We start from the raw sequence: 20,741 nt of genomic DNA, 5'->3' as shown, positions 1-20,741 counted from the left end.
CTATAGAGGTGGTCTGCCATGGGGATGTCAGGCTGATTGCCCCGGAGGATTAAGGCACCCATCAATAAGTGGAGCAGGTGGGCAAGGTGAGCCAAACAGGAGTCCCTCTTTCTCGCCAATACATCAACACGGCCCTCAACACTGCCGTTGCCTTCACTGTTGATTTCCCCACGTCTTTGCTAGGAAGACTCAGACTCTAGCCCGCGGATCTGTTAGGCTGCTATTAACCTATACATATTACAGGTGCTGGTTATTATTACTTTGTGAAGGCTAAACCCGCACTCTGCTTAAGCATTTTCCCTTCACTCTATTCAAGGGTGCGATTTAACAAGGGCAAGGTGTTGCCTGGTTGCGTGGGAGTTGCTGTAGCACTGCTGGTGTGATGCTTGTGAAAGCACTAATTGTGTCTGTCTTCTTCTCTGTGAAAGCCGAAATTACCTCTTCCAGAGGGCTCTTAACGTAGGTGAATTGAATTTTCTCTGCATGAAGAAGCCGTTTAAAGAGGCCCGATTTTTTGGCAGGAAGGTTTTGATGAATGTGAGCCGAGATGGCGAGAGGAAGAGGAGGATTCACTGTGCAGTCATGAGGGAGAGGAAGGTAGGAGTGATATGGGCCATCTGTCAGCCTGAGCAAATAATATTTTTTTGAGAAACTGTGACATTATACAACTGCATCCAACCGTCTTGTTTTTGTGGAAACAAATGACTATAAGGGCCTAGAAAAACAAAAGGCTACATTCACTGTATCACCACCTCAGTGCTTAGTTCAGCTGTAAGAGCAAAGTTCATACTGGATCTAGGTAATCTCCACTCTGTCTCACTGGAATAAGCTGAGCTCTATTTAAAATGAAGTGCAATAGCAGCATTAGTTACGTGATTAGCTACACCAGAGCAGCTCTGCAGCTCTCGAGGTTGGATGAGGTCTGTAAGTGCCGTTCATTGAGATGTGATACATTCGTACTTAGCCTCTTAAAAATCAGGCATGATCACGCTAATGTTCGTATTGATCATGTTTCCTGCGGTGAATGACTCCAAGGGGAGCAATTAATTAAGCTTATGTGCTAATGACGTTTGTTTTAATAGAGTAAGTGCACTCATGATTTAGCATAGTGTGGACCTTGGGTTGGGATGACGATGCATGCTGTGCTCAGTAATGCTCAACTTTTCCTGTTGGACAGTTCTTCTCTAGGGTATCATGCCGTTATTAACCCAAGACCTTCAGTCTGGGCCGTAAAATATTCTGCTGGTTGAGACATGGTTTATTAAATATGGGAAATGAATGCAAAGTAAATTACATTTCCAATTAGACTCACATTGTTCGTGCATTCGTTAAACAGTGTGAAAACAGTGTGAAATTTGGATTCACTGTTTAAATGGAATCCAGTTTACTTTGCTACGCCTCTACTTCACTCTATTTACCTCTTTGTAACTTTAATATACCCTGTATTTGCCGGTCCATCAGCTTATCTACACTATATGTCCAAATGTTTGTAGACATGTCTTCTAATCAAAGCATTCAGCCACTTCAAGTTGCTTCCATTGCTGACACAGATGTGCAAATGCTTCTGAAATCAAGTGGATTAAACAGAGTTTATCCTGCTTTTGTTGGAGTAACTGTCTCTACTGTCCAGGGAAGAAGGCTTTCTGCTAGATTCTTGAGCACTGTTGTGAGGATTCGATTGCATTCTGTGACAAGAGTTATTGTCTCATTAGTGAGGTTCACTCTACTCACCACCCCACCTGATCCCCAACTCAAAGTATCAAAAAATATTGGCTGGAGCACCATCATCATTCGAGGAAACACAGTTCCACTGCTCCACAGCTCAGTGCTAAGGTGGGCTTTATATCTGTCCATAGCCCACGCCTGACATTAGAGTTAGACACGGTGTCAATAGGTTCATGTTTATCTGGTTTATTTGCACATCTGTGTCTGAGTGCACCTTAAAGTATTTAAATGCATTCATTAGAAGGGGTGTCCACAAACATTTGGAGTAAAACTTTTTCACTAAACAACTCCCCTGTCCCCATTTATTCAGTCCAAAATAAGAACCACTAACCAGTGCAACAAATCATCATTAGCTGGTACATCAACTTTCTTAGCCCGTGTCTCTTAGCAGTTTAGCCTATTTAGAGCATGGCGATTTGGAGCTGCCTTTGTTTTTTTTTTAATGAACACTTGACCAGGTCACACCGGTACAAATGGGACATACTCTTGCTGCACATTGACTCCATAGTTGTAGTTCAGACATGCCTCTGCTGTGTAATTCATCTCTACTGTGTCTTCATTTGAAGGAGGTAGAGTTGAGTGGTAGTAGCCTTGGTAATTGAGCATTTACCTATCTATCTTAAAAGCACTGAAACGTGTAGCATTTGAGCTGGCATTGGAAGGTATTGTCACATCCCTGGAGGCCTTTCTTTGCGGCAGTGGATTTTTGTAAACACTGACCATCTTGAAGCAGACAAAACACTGCACTCTCTACTTTGTAGCAAGTTTTCACAGAAGCGCATAATAACGCTATCTGGTGAATCATCTTTCTCCATAATCCATCTGGCAGCCGTGCCAATACATCATCTTTCACAAACAAGTTCTGAAACGACAACTAATTTGGCAGATGCAATTGCTTTTTTTCACAGATAACATCACCCGTGAAATAAACAGCCAGTGTTATCCCTGCTGCTGATAGAGGCAGTCATTAAACTATTATTAAAGTTTCTATGTGCATTCTTAAATGGTCACACTTAATCAGAAAGGACATCAGCAAGGACATTTTGTGGACAACTAGAAGAGTGAGGCACACAAAAAAATAGAGGAGCTTCAAATGGTTCTTTGGGTAATGCCATAGAAGAACCACTTTTGGTTGCATAAAAGACTGCGTTTGTAGTAGAGATGTATGAGTGTTCACCAATTTTCTCCCAAATTTAACTGAGCCTGTCAGCCCACCCACTCACACAAGGAGTCCCCCATGGACTCCCTTGGATTGCTCCCAACACTAGGAGGTGTGGGGACAGGCACATACCACCTTCGACACATGTGAATGCAGCCACCGCCTCTTTTTCGAACTGCTGCATCACTAGGCAGCTAACGCACTCAGAGGAAAGCGCTGGATCCCCAGCTCTGATACATCGGCCAACAGACGTCTGTGCGGGCCAGCATGGCATTGTTTGCACTTTCTATGGCAGCGGGCAAATTTAGCTTCGTGCATACCTTGGGAATGATCCTGCAAGGGCCGGACTGGTATCAACATTTGTACTGGCCACTCGCTCCAGCATGCCAATAAGTCTTGTGGCCAAAATTGAGAATTTGTGGCCAGACTGACAGAAATGTAGTGTATTTACAATTAATAAGCAGAAAACAGGCTTTGTTTTGGTTATAATGATTCCCCCATGGTGACTCTGCTCCTACTATCTTATCAACCAAATGATGATATTCACATTGTATTCAGCCAGATTTACCCCTTTAAACAGCCTATCATTCAGATTCTACTCACCCAACTCCATCTTCATGATGGTTCCTGGTATTGCTGACAGTCGTTAAGCTGTAGCAGTGTTGATGCTGAAAGCTTGGCAAGCTATAAAAAAAGATGTAGAAATTGTGACAGTTGGCGAATTCAGTTCTAAGACTTTGTCCAACACTGGCAATATGCTTGTACACTGAACAGACACTACAGGCTTGTAAAATAGCATGATGACCTATATGCATATATATATATATATATATATATATATATATATATATATATATATATATATATATATATACAATATCTAAATTATTGACTAGAAAGCAGTTGTCCTTGCCCGGCATGCATTTGTTGATGTAAATGATTTGTATGTGACCAATTATTTCATCAAATCAGATCTTCTTCTAAGCTTCCCCCAAAAACTAAAGCTGTGTCCCGAAACTGTGCCCAATTCACGATACAGTAAACTACTTTGGGGTTCCGCTACTTTGTAGCGGTATCCGAAAAGTAGTAGCCGTGGAAACATAGTGCAGAATTGTCAGCGCACTACAACAATCCCACAATGCATGGCAATAAGAGGTGTATAAACTATGTACACTAGCGGACATGGAATACCCATAATTCATGTAGGGGATAGTAATCAAGGCATATTTTTCACACAGCTTATATTTTACAGGGGCTCCAACTTTGTGAGAGTGTTAGCGCCCCCTGCTGGGTGGACATTTGTTTTAATAAAAATCTAGACATGTGTGGATGAGGCCTCAGAATGAAAGAAGCAGAAACAATAAAAGACCAGGCAGTGGTATGGAGGTCAGCAGTGTTATGAAGGTCTTGTGAAAGAGCAATAACCAGGCGTCTTATCTAAACATTTGAAAAAGTCTTCACTATTGAGCGCAAACCTGTTCCAGGACACTAAAGCTGACAGACCTGCAGGATTTCTCAATTCCCAAACAAATGTCTAAAGCCAGGCATACACTTGTTCTTTGGTGATAACTCACACTGCACGTCTGAATCGTTGGTCGTATACGGATAAAGTCTGTATGAAGGTAGTTGGTCAGACTGACTGACATGCATCCTTTTAGCTCTTCTCCTGTAGAGGGTATGCACATTACATCACAGGTGGTGGATTCACTGCGGCCACTGCCACTGAGTGGCAAAAGGCCGACTGAGTGGCAGCCTTAGCCAGACTTGACTTTGAGTGTATGTTTTTCGGTCTATCTGAGAAATCCTGCTTTAATTGGTCTTCCATTCACACAAATTAGATCAGATTACTCCAGCCACATTCAGAGGTGGTCAGAGACAGATCTTGACCACATGACGATCAATCTCTGAATCCGCATACAGCTAAATAAAGCGGAGCGCTGGCTAGCAGGTGAGAGGACAATGATATAGTAAGCAATGTGGCTTGATGTGCTTTTTACGTGGGAAGGTAAAACCTGATTGAATCTGGTCACACTGGGGACGCACTTCAATGAAAATTGCAGATGAAATCCAAAGAACACTTTGTCCAAATGTTTGTGGACACCCCTTTGAATGAATGCAGTCAACTACTGTAAGTTGCACCATAGCTTGCACAGATGTGCAGACTTACCCTTTGCAAATGCTGTTGGCACCATGCCTAATGCCGGGCATGGGCCGGGCATGGGCAGTGGTGGCTCAGCGGTTAGAGCGCCGGGATATCGATAACAAGGTTGTGGGTTCGATTCCCGGGCTCGGCAAGCTGCCACTGTTGGGCCCTTGAGCAAGGCCCTTTACCCTCTCTGCTCCCCGGGCGCTGGAGTTGGCTGCCCACCGCTCTGGGTGTGTGTGTGTACTCCCTGCCCCTAACACGTGTGTGTGTGTGAGTGTGTTCACTACCAGATGGGTTAAATGCGGAGGACACATTTCGCTGTACAGTCCACACTGTACAGTGACGAATACGTGCACCTTTACCTTTTAAAGGGGTATGAGGGGCTTTGAGCTGTGGAGCAGTGGAACTGTGTTCTCTGGAATAATGGTGCTCCATCCAGCACTTATTAAATGAGTTGGGGAGTTCTGACTTCACTAACGCTTTTGTCGCTGAATGCAATCAAATCCTCCCAGCTATGATCCTCCAATATCTAGCAGAAAGCCTCTCAGTCTCAGTCTTTCTGGACAGTAGAGACCGTTGCTCCAACAAAAGCAGGATACCCTTGTTTTGAATGAGCAGGTGTCCCAAAACTTTTTATAGTGTATTCATGTGCATTTTTATGATATTTTTTAATGAAGTCTTTCTAAAGGCTCTTTTATCTTTCCCTAGTGAAGTATATTTTGAAATCTGGTACTTTGTCAGGGTCTGTCTTTCTTCACGTAACTTTCTTTCTTAGTTAAGCTTTAAAAACGATGAATTCCAGAGGGATATCCAAGCAACTGTGGGGAGTTTGCATTTGCTGAACCCTTTTTACCACCGTCTAGCACTCTCCGTACGGCAGCCTGCATGATGCAAGGTGCTTTTGTTTGCATTAAGTGAGCTCGGGTGTATTCGGACTACAAAAGCTAACCCATTACGCTGCACATTAATTCCATGCATTACACTCCCCGGCCTTCAGGGGCTCTGGGTTTTGGCAGCTACATGAAAGAAATATAAGGAGCATGCTCAGAGGAGCTTTCTCCATTCAAACTCTCCTGCGTTCTCCAATCTATGCCTCTAGGAATCAGACAGGAGGAGAGAGCCGGCACATGCTCGGTCAGGGCTGTGTCCCTGTTATGAAACCAACCGAGACTAACTTTTAGAAGCTTCTAGGTCGCCACTGGTCGACGGAGATGAATTATTGAAGGTGTCGTTTAGGTGAAAAGAATGAAAGATGAGCAGCTTATATTTGAGACAGAGGCATTACCGCCATGTCCTTAATGTAATAAAAGCAAGTTGATGTGCTGGGATTGTGGGGATGTGCTCCAGTTGAGTGTGAAAAAGACTACGGAGACTGCGATGTCTAGTAGCTAATAGGCATCCTGTCAGCTCTGTGCAGTTTCTCCAGCTCTAAAGGAGGCACGCAAAAAGTTCTCCATGAAATATGCATCAATCAGAGCGAAAGCAAGAACAAAGGCAAAACTGTGTGTTTGTCAGGGGTGGGTGCGTGTGCGCAGGGTTGTGGGTGGCGCGGGGGGTATCGGAAGCGCTTACTTATTAAACAGCCTCCCCTCCTGCGCCAGCTGTTTAGATTGCGGCTCTGCAGCAGCCTCGAATGCCGAGGAAATAAAAGGCGTGATCATCTTCGCTGTTGACATGACAGACAAGCGGTGGAGTGAGCTCTACCTGTAATGGCGCTCGCTCCAGCGTTCCCTTCAAGACAGCCTAACAAAGACGAGGACTCTCCTGCTTGTGATGGCACTGCCTTTCAGACGGTTAGTGATGAAAATAATTGGCCACGGCTTGCATCCCCCTTCTGAAGTGGGCCGAACAAGTTACAGGTTCATTTTATCAGCTTTTTTATTTACTGTCTCATTATCTCAGGTTTGAAAGTTGAGTATTGTTACTGTGATACTGCAGTAAATAACAGAATCACAGCATCCAGCTGTGACAGATTTAGGTTTGAGCGACATGGGCAGCTGCCCAGGATGACTTCTTACCAGGGGTGATGTGAGCACCCACACAAAGAAATTTCGGAATGGTCATTTTGCACATCATGTTAATGATATTATCATGTCGCGGACAAACTAACCTTGTCAGAGTGGGTGTTATGGGTGTCAGAAAATATAGTTATATCAAAGTATCACGATACTATGTTTCACAATACTGTATCGATTCTCAAAAAAATACAATGTCAGTTTTTCACAATTTTTTGCAGTTTGCATGCAAAAAATTGATGGCAGACAGTGGTTCATTTAGTGTTGTGTTTAAACCCTTGATTTTTGCATCTTCTTCAGATTGCCTTTAAAGGCACTTGCAAATGCCACAGTCTCACCTCTCTCTATAATTAGACCCGATGTGACCTAGAGCAAGGTGTGAAGAGAAACTCTGACCCTAAAGCTGAAAAACTGAAGTCCAGTCAAAGAAATTCTTTAAATGTCCTGTAAAAACAAACCTTTACTCATGTGGACGAATTGTTTCGGTGCTTGAAGCGGGTTTACCAGACTTGTAGCTTCACAAAAGCAGTGGAATGTCTAAAGAAAACCGTGTATAAACGGAGAAGCGGAGGACGAGTTTCTGAGTGTCGATTGATTAGTTCAACACAAAACCATCTTCAAGCCTTGTAACTCTGAACGTGAGTTGTGTACGATGTGGCAATAAGATGCAATCAAAAGGACGGGCTCTACGGATTCAGGAAATTAGCACAAATATATTAATAGAAACATCGAGAAACATTTTTTAAGCAATGACACCTTTGTAGACTCCAGAGGGATAAACCCTGACCATTAGATTAGAAAAGAAGTATTTTTGTACTATAAAAGTTTTCCAAAAATGTCATATAAAAAATACAGTATCTCAATATATTGCAGTATAACCCATAGGGTCTTGCTAAAACACAGACAGCCTGATTGTAGTTTATGAGCTAGGATATTCTGTTTATTATATCCAGGTGTTATCAGTATCTAATCCCGCCCTGCTTGTTCTCACTGGCAGGTGTTCATAGTTTGATCTCTGACTCTGCAGCCTTTTTTTCAGTTTTGTACGATGTGTTTATGGGTTTCTGCGTTGTTTTCTAGTTCTGGTGTTTCGTTTTAATAAAGTAAGCCATGCATTTACACCCAGCCTCCTCTCGCAAACCATGTTATAGGGTAGGTTGACCTCATGTCTCCCCATTGGAAGCCCAAGGCCTTAGTAATTAGACCCCCCAGAATGCTGCCAGCAATTGGAAGACACATGAAGCACCACCAGTTACTGGCCATGGTTTGCGTTCCCCTTCTGAAGTGGGCCACACAAGTTCATTTTCCAGCTTATGTACTGTCACATTGTCTCAGGCTACTCTGTTATTGCAGTATGTAACAGAATCACTGAGCCCAGTGATTTAGGGTGGGCTCCAGACCTGCCCTGACCAGGATGAAGCGGACAATTATTTTATGTTTCTGAGAATATCATAGACATAACCAGAACTTGAAGACCACTGATCAACTCATTCATTCTTAAGAGCGTAATGAGTCCCCCCCACCCATCTTATATTTTTCTCATTGCCAGTTCCAACCCAATAGCTAGGAATACCTTATTACACAGTGCTGGCAGAGCTGGGACGGTAAAGGCTAGCGTGTGCTTCCTCCAAGACACATGGAGTACTATCAATAATTGGACATGGTTTGGGCTTCAATAATTGGCCAGGGATGGGCTTTAGGCTTAGCGCGACACTGACCAGGATGAAGCAGATAAGATGATGAATGAATGAAAGAACACGTTTATCCTGAACATCTCCAGTACTTGAAGACCACTGAACACCTGCATTCTTTATTATTAAGTGATAGTCCTATTTAATTTGCCCCCTACCCTCAATTTTCTCATTGCCTGTTCCAGCCCAATAGCTAGGACTGCCCCTGTTACACAGTGCTGGCAGTTCTGGAAGGGTAAAGGCTAGCATGTGCTTCCTCCAAGACACATAAAAAAGGCCACGTTTTAAACCGCTGCTAATGCTGATGTAACAGGGCAGCTTCCCCCAATTTCGCTCATTGCCAGATCAACCCTGCTAGCCAGGATTCCCAGTACTACATAATGAAGGCTAGCATGAAGGCTAGCATGTGCTTCCTCAGAGACTTGCGAAGCTCTACAAATAATTGGACCCCTTCTGAAGTGCACTGCACAAGCTACAGGTTGGTTTTTCAGCTTATTTACTGTCTCATTGTCTCAGGTTTGGAACCGAATGCTGTTACTCTGTTATTGCAGTATATTTATATCTCAAGCTCAGCCATGCTCTCCTTCTTTTCTCCTCTCTCTTTCTCTCCATCTCTCTCTCTCTCTCCCTCTCTCTCTCTGTTATTTCATGCTTTGAGGAGCTTGACATGTCAATTTGGCTGCTGGCCTAAATGGTGGAGCAGACCAGAAATAAGCATTGTGTGGGCTGATGTCACTCAGCCAGTCAGCCTAATTGACTTCTCGGCACCTCCACCCCCTCCGGTACACATATTTTTATTCCGCGCCTCTGAAATTGATCTTATGAATTTTTGATACCTGTCTGGCGACCGGGCCGTTGTAATTAGTTGCGTCCGCACCTTGTGTCAGCGCGCGGGGCTCTGTTCCCGAGCCGTCGCTGGACTGTGTCTTTAAGAAGAGCTGGAAAGTGGCAGGGAGAGAAAAATGAAAAAAAGAAAAAACCCAATAAGGGTGAAGGTTTTGCAGGAAGAGTTGGAGACACTTTGGTGAGCGAAGGAGAGAGCCAGCAAGAGGGAGGGAGGGAGGCTAGGAAAGGAAGGAGAGGAGGGGGGCGCGGCTTTGCTTCAGGAGCGGATGGCCATTATGATGAATGTTTACTGCACTTTTTGAGAGGCAATTATCTCTCCTGCGTGAGTCATGGTGATCATTTAGGCAGGTGAGGAGCTTCCAGCGTACACACGCCGAGGAGAACACAGCACACCGAGACTGGTAAGAGTCTCTCTCTGTCTCACTCTCCCTTTCTCTCTGTGTTTCTCATACACACACACACTCACACACACACAAACCTATCCTCAGATTCTTTAATGCCGGCCTATCGTGCCGTTTCTCTCATGTTGCCTCACTGCTGTGTATTATTCGTGTATCTGTACGTCAGTTTCACATTTGATGTTGTTCTCTGTGTGTTTTAGTAGCTTTCTAAATTCCACAGTTTTGCACTCACTCTCCCAGCTTTCCCTATCTCTCTCTCTCTCTCTCTCTCTCTCTCTGATAGGGACAGTATGCAATAGCATTGGCAATACACTGTATTGTAATATAAACAATATGTACCTATCATGACCCTGACCCTGACCAGGAAGATGCAGATAATATGATGAAAGAATATGTTTCTGAGAATATCAGACCCCCCTAATTTGCTCATTGCCAGTTCCCATCCACTAGCTGGGACCCCCCCAAGCATGCAATGGCTAAATTCTAGCAGGTGCTTCCTCCAAGACACATCAAGCAACACCATCTTTTTAAACTGCCGCTAATGCAACATCACCTCAACACACTTGGAGGAGGGCGCTAATAGCCAATTCTGTTACAGTTGGCTGGTGTACAGCTCAGCAACTCTCCCAGCTCTCATTCTGCAATGGACGGGTGCCCAGTCCGGGGGTTATTCCTGGTTTTTGTCCAGTGGTGCACATCTCAACACGCTAGGAGGAGAACACTAATGCAGTGTTCTTGTGCTAGTCGGAAGACCCTACTTCCTGCTTGTGAAGTGGGAAATAGGAGCATGTCACGTTCAAGTGCTTTTTTTTGTTGAAGCCACATAAAAAACGGCAGCATTATGTAGCACCCAACACTTCTGTCGGTTAAAGGTCACCTCTCCCTGGGACCTCAGGTATCAAAATGATGTCAGAATTTCCCAGCAGAAATGATGACTGGGGGGGGGGGTACAATAATTCCATTAGCACATCAATGCAGCATATGTGCCTAATCTAATGCACCCACGTTGGCTAGCATCATTCAAGGAGGGATGGACCGATACCACTTTTTCCTTTCCGATATCGATACCAGATTTTTAAGTAAATTACCGATACCAACTCTGATGTAAATACTCGATAGATGGCTATAAATCCTGATACTCCTTAAAAAGAACAGCATGTACTGGTTGAGTATCTGCACATTTAAAAAGTTTCAGAGCTATGAAACAATAAAATTTGCCACAATGCAGTAAGCAAGTAAGGAAGCAGAATCATGCTAAGCTCGACCAAACAGCTTTTTATTTAGTGTTTAAAATTCACATTTCATTGCAGGTACACATTTCTATGTGAAAAGATACTAAACTTCAGTGTGTGGCCTTAAAACAAGCTGCTTAAACTCTACAACTTAAACTCTACAACACCACATGGCGAGAAAAAGTTCTCTTAAATGTCTATGGCAATAACTATTTAAGACTGGCTGTTTACTGGTTGATTAAATGTTTGGTTTCATAAAGTATACAAACCAAAATGTCAAAAAAAGTACGATGTCAGTAAGCATACAGTATCGATATCGGTGCAACACTAATTCTAAGTGTTGGGGTAGAGGGAGGCAATCCTACTCATCCAAAGGGTGTCAAGCCAGTTGGGCTCTTTTGGACTCCTGGCCACGGATGCTGGAGATGAAACTAGCAGTGTCCTAATGAGGGTCATCACAATGATACCAGGTTTTGTCTTTGTGTCTAAATATTGATACATGATACACATAGTTCTCTGGGCTCTGTCAGTGAGGATTTTGGTGTGCTCCTCAGATTTCCTCTCACCTCCCAGTAAAACACATGGTTGGTGAACTGGCTGTGATAATTGCCCCTAAATGTGAATGTGTGAGTGAATGGGGGTGTCTGTGGTGCCCTGCAATAGACTTATTACCCTGTCCAGGACGTATAGCATATTGCATGCTGTGCTACACCAGTAAGAGTCCCTGGTCCACTGCTTCGGTTGTATGTATTCTGTGTAGGCTTGTTGACCCACCATGACCCTGATGGATGGATGTATTATATAATGTTTTTACCTTTTATATAAATAAATTATGCACCACCTCTCAGAGAAATTCAGAGAAAAGACAAAGAATGCCAAGAAAAAAAGCAAACAAGTCCAATAAATAAAAGACTGTTGAGATTCCCCAAAGCTAAAAGACATGCACATAATATAGTGTGTTGACACACTCATACACAAACACACACGGGTAAATAGATTGCCATTGTTTATACAGTACAGTAGTATATATATATATATATATATATATATATATATACATATATATATATATATATACATATATATATATATATATATATATATATATGCAGTAAACTGAGCTGGTTGTATGGAGATAGCCTTTGTGATTCCTACCAGTAGGACCGAGGCCTCTGCTGCAGTGGCTGGGTAGCCGTTTTATTGTGGATGGTTTGTCAGAGGATGCGGGGTGGTCCAGGGGCTATATCCGGCCAGTCAGCTGCTCTAACCGTGGTGGTCCGGGGGAGGAACAGAATGCAGCTAATAGCAGTTATTGGGAGGCTGGAGATTGATGACCCTCAGAGCAAAGCATTGTCTGCAGGGCAAGCCAGAACCATAAATCAGAGCGAAGTGGGTCAGGCCAGGTCAGCTTTCCTCCGCTCGCCGCAGAATCACCTGAGCGTGTCACACATCTCTATTCTGCTCACTCAGAGCCGAGTCCATCCACGAGTCACAGTTAACACAGCACATACGAATTAAAAATTGGAAAAGGAAAACCTTGAGCAGGAAAATTTGACTGCTTCTTAGAATGCAGCATGTTTTTCAGCTTTGGGTTGCCTTGGAAAATAGAAATAGGCATGGGATTTCAGAGAACTGGAGAAGTGGTACAGAAGATCTTTTCTCTTAATTGGACAGCAGGTGGAAGGTCCTGGCTAGATGTGTGCTATTCCCTGGAGTGTGCCGTGCCCGATCTAGTCTCTGGTCTCAGGTGATATAGCTCCAACAGCAAAGAGCCTCTCATTCACCCTTTTAAATGGAGCGATGCAGTTTGTCAAGTATGCACATCAGATTGGCAATTTCTTCTAAAGTAACTTGGTAAATTGTATCAAATTGATAACGTTTGCATTTCCTGCAGATGTATCCTACATTTTCTTTCATTTTATTTTTCTCCTGAGACCCACTGAGAACATTTGTGAGGGTTTATGTTCCAAAAACGACCGTTTGTGATGTATAAATAGTAAGAACATGACTCTGGTTGCAGTAAAAATAAAGCTCAAATGCAAAATGTTTTGCAAGCCTGTTTACCACCCTGTTATTTTACCTCATATTTTACTTGGCTCATGAATAATTTGATGAGACATTGTTACATTTTTTTGGAAATGACAGTGGGGTTGTCTTCTCAGTGTGGTGGGAGCCGAAGATTAGCCAGTTAACTAGGATTAGCTTTTAGCCCGCAGCACTTACCCGAGCGACGCTTCATTGAAGCTATGGTTAGCTTTTAGCCTAGCACGGATATCTGCTTGCTTTTCTGGCTTTAGCTTCTTGACTCGTTGTGTCTGCATGCCCCTTTTCCACACAGTGCCATCTGAGAAAGCCGCGGTACACGAGGCCTAGTAAAAAAACGTGGCAACCACTTTTTTGATATCTTGGATCGTCCGGTTGTAATGTGCTGCACTTTAGTGTTATTGATGCATAACCTGAGGAACGAGTGTCTCAGAAAACTGACTGACAGTATCAAAAACACCATATTCAAGAGGCTTTTGCTAGTAAATTGGGTAAATGTAAATGTTGAAGGCATGAGTATAACGAGTCAAAACTGTTGCATGACAGGTTTGGGGTTTTGGATATCCGAACACCGAGAATGAGGACACAACAGTGTGTGAAGTTTGCATCATATCAGTCATATGTACCAAACTCTTCACATTGCGTTATGCTACATTCAAAAATCAGTCCAGGTTTAAAAAATGTGCCAAAATGTTTCTTTAGAATGGTGCCATAATGCCCTCATGTGGTCATTGTATATTGAAATGTGTTAGAATTAACACACATATTCCCTTTATACATATGAACTTTTTAGAAACCAAGTTTGTAATAAATGTGGTCGCCCTATTTTCCACCAAACTGTGGCTAATGATGTGTGCCCTGTAATATATTGTAACAGAGAAAAAAAACAAAACCCATACCTGTCATAACTGCACTGTGCTAACTGCAGCTAGATTTATTTGCCAGAGGTTTATGAACACTTCTCAGAGTAAATCATCCTGTCATGATCCAGTACAGCCCAATTATTTATATACTTACCTTATTACATAAGTAAAACTATTAAGCCTGGTAACAGCTTGGCATCCTTTGGGCAAACACAAGTTGGCCTGTGGAATGTTAATGTTAATGTTCAACTGGTGAGACTAGGGATGTCCTGATCAAGTTATTTTGCCCCTGATCGAATTTAAGTCTCTTAATACTGAGTGTCAACCAATACCAGTCTGATCAGGTCCGATCTTTTTCGTGTTTGTATAAATAATACAGTCCCAGTTTAGATAAGTTGAGCTGCTGGTTAATACGTTCAGTAAAATCTCTCTATTTTTAGTAGCGTTTTATAGTGTGTTTTATATCATATAATCCAGTCTGGATCTCCTCCCTGACCAATCAGCTCCCAGCTTCTTTGACATTGGGGTTTCTATAGCATGTGTGTATTAGCATTAGCCTCCTCCAGGTTATGAATGTACAACAAAGATTCAGAGCTGTTCTCTCGCAGGTAAAACATTTAAGCATTCCTCAATAGTTTTTTTTAAAGCTTCAGATAGGCCTTCCCCCGAAAATTACATTATTGACTCATCACATAACACATGTATATGACTTCGATCATTTTTGCTGACCTTAATATTTTGATATATTTCCCATTGTGTCTGCTTGTCTGCGTGTATTTTAGTAACAGCCGCACTGTTCTGTTGTCTCGTCGGCTCTCTGTCGGAGGTGAGGACGAGTGTGTGCGTAGGCAGCGATATCTATATCATTCTGATATTATGTTGTGTTTTCATCTTCCACTGTAGAATAGCTCCACACTGCAGACTCTAAACCAGGGCTGCTCAATCCTGTTCCTGGAGATCTACCACCCTGCAGAGTTTAGCTCGACCCCCAATCTAATACACCTGATCCAGATAATGAGATAAAGGCCTTCAGGAGCAACTGAACATTAGAGTCAGCTGTGGTGGATCTGAACTCTTCCGGGTGGTAGATCTCCAGGACCAGGACTGAGTAGCCCTGTTCTAAACTCTTTATTTACCCCCTGAGAATGTCCACACTGCTGCCGGCCGGCCAATAATGTCTGTTAACGACACCTTGAGAACAGCAGATGGCGCTCTGAACACTGAGCTAGATTAGATTTTGATTAAAATAGCGGGAGTCAGTGCGGCTACGCTTACCGATTGGCAAAAAGGTAGACTGCATGGCAGTGTTAGCACAAAAACAAGAAAGGGCTGTTGTGCGACTGACTGACTGAAGAGGAACTAATGGACTGCTGCAGTTCACTGAAACAACTGAAATCCAGGCACCAAAACATGAGGGAGCTCATTGAGTGATGAAGTCATGCTCTAAAAACAGGTGGGAAAAAAAACAAGCCCACTGTAGTTGCAAGATTAGCGACATGCTACATTCAAGTAAGAGGGAAAGCAAGCAAACCTGGATAAAGCAGCCTACTGAATGAGCCTAAAAACAGTGAAAAACATGAGGCTTGTCCACGGGTGTGATTTGAGTTTGAGTTAGCTGGACATTCCTGGCTAGACATCGCTGTCTATGGACATATGGTTCTTTGATAATGTGGGTGGATCGCTGTCGAGTCCAGCTGTCTTTAACTTGAGCAGATAATCACTTGTTTTGTTCCCGATTTGACCATTTCCCTTATGCAGATGCAGAATGTTTTGCCACTCAGTCTGACTAAAGGAGGGTTGTGTTCCAGCGCATACCCTCTTTTCCCAATCCATTAATTAAAATATGCCTGGATCGGCCCTGATCCTGATCCACTGGTTAAGGCATTTGAGTATAAAATAATTAACACAGAATTAAACAGAGTAATAAAACCAAGGTGATGTCAAGCAGTGACTTTCTTCCTAGTTCTATTAAATCCCCTTTTTTTCAGTGTTCCTGCCACATGTGAGGTATTATCAGTGTTGTGATATTGCTGCTTGCTCAGTGGATTACTTTTACACTGCCTAAGATCTTGACAGTCTGTTCCTCGACCTTCTGCAGTAATGCAAATATTTAGCCGGGTAACTTCTACCTCATTGCAATTCATAGATTTGCAAATCCATCTTAATCAGGCTTCCTCTTGAACTGTATACACAGCACTTCCTTTAAAGTCTGCGCTGCAATTTCACACATCACTGACCACCCATCAAGTGTCATTTTTTTTAGTTACACACCGCAGCCCAGTGTCCTCTTTTCCCCATTAAGCACCAATAAGCAGCAGCCAAATGTGTGTTTTCCACACCGCAGACATCTACAGCGAAGTGTTGTCTCTCCGCGGCGAGGGGAATCCTCATGAACGCTGGTTGGTATTTGACTCTGGAGAAGTGGAAACTGTGCGGAGAGCACGAGGAGCGCTGACCTTTCGGAGTGAAATGTTAATTTAACTGCTGTATGAAAAGAGCGTGCGTGGCTACTGAATACTGAACATGTAAATGTTACCCGTCCCCCCACTGACTCGGGCTGTTTACATGTGGATTAAGTTCAGTTCAGTGGCCACTAAGTGCATAGACGCCTCATCCTCAGTTGTTGTGGTGGGGTTACTGGTGGGTCCGGAATACATGATTGCAAGTCAGGTTCACTGAGTTCAAGAAAACAATGTACAGTACATCTGCATGAGTTCATACAAATAAATGCTCAGTTATCTAACAAAGCTACATGCAAGGTGACTTTTGGTGGGCGGTTACAGCTGAAGCATTAGAAGTGTTATCATGCACAGAATCTATGCTTTTCATTTTCTCAAGGGGTTTATTTTAGTGTGTGTGAATGATATGGACTAAAACTAGTGCTGTGATTATAGTGGAGCTACCGGACTAATCGCTGTGGTCAATAAGGCTATCGATCAGTTGTTCGGGCGTCCCATTTTACATCTTCTGACCAAAAAGGGAAAATGGGAGAGTGCAGTGCAGGAGCTGCGCACAACCCAAACAGTGAAAAGGCAAACAAACAGAACACACACCATATTCATGGCAGAAGCGCAGCAGTGGAGCATGATGAGTAAAATCGAGGTTACACAGTTCAGTAAATTCATCATTCAGCATTTTCATCATTGGGGGTTCTCCAATTTGAAACTGTGAAGGAACCTCTTACGGTGCTTTGAGGAACCTTCAAGAAACAGGTTTGTAGAAGAAATAGGTAAAAAAGGTAATGTTGCCCGTATTATATATATATATATATATATATATATATATATATATATATATATACAGCGAAATGTGTCCTCCGCATTTAACCCATCTGTGGTAGTGAACACACACACACACACTAGTGAACTAGGGGCAGTGAGTACACACACACCCAGAGTGGTGGGCAGCCAACTCCAGCGCCCGGGGAGCAGAGAGGGTAAACACAACCCTGTTATCAATAGGTTCCTTGGAATAGGTTCCATTTCAAATTAAAGAACCCCCCTAAACGTTTCTCAAGGAACTTATACTTTTAATGGTGTACAGTTAGAGCTGGGCAACATGCTGATTTTTTATCGTATCGTGATAAATTTTGTTATTGTGATAACAATATGCTTTTCTAAGCATATCGAGGATACCATTATTGCTTAATAAACACTCATCAGCTACAGGTTTCATTACAGACAGTGTAATTAGACTGATTTATTCAGATGAAGAGCAGCAGATGTTGAATAAAAATCGAATGTACTCAGAAGCGTGTAATTAGTGGTCTTGTAATGTAGGTGGAGGCTGGTGATTGGCTGAAGAATGGTGACGCCGCATTAGAGTAGATTTCTAACTTTCGCTTGAGCTTTCATTTCGGCACAGGAAAAGTTCTAAATATGGTTAGCACATTTCATCCTGAGAGACAATGCACACACCATTACAGAAGCCCTGCACTATGATGAATTTCCCAGTTTGCCTAGTGTTAATATGGCATCCAGCCCTGCCCTAGATCAGTATCAGCAGTTGAACCATCGAGCTGAAAGACGATAGCCATCGGCCCATCTCTAATCCATACATATCATTCGCTACCCATGCACTAAGACCTGTGCAGGGAGAGAAGGGTCTCTAGTGGTCTCTAGAGCGGGGCTGGTACCCACACTGATACACACTAGCTGATGTTTGTATAGCTAATAACTTGCAGTGCAGACTTTTCTATTGTTATATGCCAACCATATATTAGAACCCTAGCTTGTTTAAAAGGAAGTGCAAGGAGTGCAAGTGAATTTGTAAGTATGTAAGAGTGTGCACATGTGTATTTGCATGGGTATATCACTATATATCCATGTGTCTGTATATGTGTGTATGTGTTTGTTGGTCCATGGTCTGTGTGGGTGGAAAAAAAAGAGATAAACAAGATGGAAATTGTTAAATCATGTATTTGTGATGCTTCGCGTTCACTGGCATGCTCGCAGGTCAATAGACATAGATTTTATCTGATTTTACTGAGTGCAGTATGCCTGACTAGGTGCTCCAACTACTGGCTGGTTTAATTCTCAGCACACAGCAGTGGAATATTATACCGGCTGGATATTGATCCTTGTTTCATGGCCGTTTGTGGCCAAAAAATAGCGTTTTTGTGTATTGATCTGGTTGGAGCTGGTGGGATTTTGGGATTTGTGCCTAGCCGACAGTGTAGTTATGTAAAATATCAGGGGAAGGATTGTATTTCTGCAGGTGCAGATGGTGTAGAAGTGGGAAATGGCAGTATTAAAAGGCACATTTCTATAGGGATGCACAAAGGGGAAGATGTAGATGTAGATCTTTACGCTGACCACTCACAACACGGGGTTACATTCAAGTGTTTTTTAGGCACAGTTACGAAATTTCTTTTCCATGAAGGTCATATTTGTGAAGGTACCACTGCACAGTAAATATATTCTTGAGGGACTTTTGGAGGTTCTATTCTCTTTATACTGTGGACATCAGTTCCTCTTCTGCTCACTTAACTGTTCAAAGAAACATCTACCAGGTGTGCCCAAACATTTGCATGCCACTGTATGTACTGTAACACACAGGGTGTTTGTTTGCAGCAGCATGGAGGTCTTGAACACTACAACCATAGCCTATATAACTTCCAAGAAATCACCGAACCCCCACCCCAACCCCCCGCTTGAGTGTTAGCCTTTCTCGCTCTATCTGGTGTATAAGGCTGTACAGAATTAATGGGCGGTAGATGGGAGGGCCGAGGTGGACCAGAGAGATTAGCTGTAAAATTGACACTGACAAATCTCATACATTACAGCTTCATGGGAGGCAGCCATCGCCACAGGAAGTCGAGGGGGAGGAGGGTGGAAAAGGTAATGCTCTCTATAAAAGGCACAATGTGTCCTTTATTAACTGCCACTTTCATAAGGTTGCAATACAGAAAGCCTAGCTGTTCAAATTCACTGCAGGCACACAAGAGCCATGGGAGGGCCGTTTTCCAGTTAGGCAAAAAGTGTGAGGCACTGATAGTAAATAGACCTTATGGGCAAAGGATTGGAACGTTAGATACAATTGTGGGGAAAAAATTATGTCACCCAATGAAAACCTTGAGACATGACAAATCTGAAGATGATCAGAACATGGTTAGAGAGGATTCTGGAGGAGCCCGTCTCATGGAAACCTGAGACGTTTAGTCTGGTCTGCTCTTGATTGAGTTGAAGTGTGGGCTGAAGATCTCCATGGCCAGATCCAAAGAGCTCTCTGAGGTCTTCAGAAAGAAGGTTGGAGATGCGGCTGCCAACTTGTGCAGTGTCTTTCTGATGGTAGATGTGGCAAGAGCTACCTGTAGGTCATGTGACAACATTTTTGAATTGTTGGAAATTTTTTACGCATCTTGAGGTCGTGCTCGTGGGCTGAACTCGCTTGGAGAGCCTGATCTGGCCATGTGAACAGTTGTTTAAATGTTCTCCACTTGTGAATTATTTAAAGGACAGTGGAACGCCTGATTTCTAATTGTTCTGAGATATTTTAAAATCCCTTCCTAAAACTTTTTGGATCTGGATCCCACTTATGTTACCAATCAAGAGCAAATCAAACTAAATGTCTAAGTTTTATATAAGACAAGCTCCCTCAAAATCCTCTCTAACCATGTTGATCCTAATTTTACACATTTTAAGTAGCAGTGCTGGGCGATATGACGGGTTATTAGGTCTACCATTAAAAATCGCGCTTCTTACATACTGTAATATATACATACCATCATACAACAAAAAGTGTAGAATGAACTAGTGATTCCTAATTTAGTCGCATCACAAACAGCTCAAATGCTTAGCATTGTGTTGCTAACAGCAGTGGGCTAGCACGAAAATGCTCCTAAAGGACCCCCAGGCTGATTTAACGTAAAACCACTCACTTCTGCTGGCGAGCTCGTGATGATGGAGGAGAGGTAGATCTTAAGAGTCCTACAAGATCTTCAGGAGAGGTCCAACCAGCAAAATCTATGACACCTCACATATAATCACACTGTAAATACAAAATACAAGCTTTGATATGTCAGCTCTCTCTCTCTCTCTCTCTCTCTCTCTCTCTCTCTCTCTCTCTCTCTCGCTCTTTCTCTCTCTATACACACACTCTTATTTGCAGGATGATGAGAA

The 20,741-nt window shown here is 42.9% G+C and overlaps 2 protein-coding genes across 5 annotated transcripts in view; one reads left to right on the top strand and one right to left on the bottom strand.

Annotated features, from left to right (window-relative positions):
* mgat4c (mgat4 family member C) overlaps positions 1 to 20,741 on the top strand; it is a 173,535-nt gene that overhangs the window by 8,820 nt on the left and 143,974 nt on the right. Inside the window, exon 1 of one of the 4 annotated variants that reach the window (XM_072694585.1) lies at positions 9,908 to 9,983. The exons of the other annotated variants lie outside the window; for them this stretch is intronic. The gene's annotated coding sequence lies outside the window, so the exon portion shown is untranslated. Of the gene's footprint in view, positions 1 to 9,907; positions 9,984 to 20,741 lie in introns of those variants that run through there. 4 annotated transcript variants of the gene reach the window in all.
* eif4g2b (eukaryotic translation initiation factor 4, gamma 2b) overlaps positions 1 to 20,741 on the bottom strand; it is a 237,172-nt gene that overhangs the window by 120,387 nt on the left and 96,044 nt on the right. The window lies entirely within an intron of this gene.

The sequence above is a fragment of the Salminus brasiliensis genome, chromosome 13, assembly GCF_030463535.1.
Source record: "Salminus brasiliensis chromosome 13, fSalBra1.hap2, whole genome shotgun sequence".
NCBI lineage: Eukaryota > Metazoa > Chordata > Actinopteri > Characiformes > Bryconidae > Salminus > Salminus brasiliensis.
The sequence above is the reverse complement of the archived record's forward strand: the minus strand, read 5'-3'. Positions and strand labels throughout refer to the sequence as shown.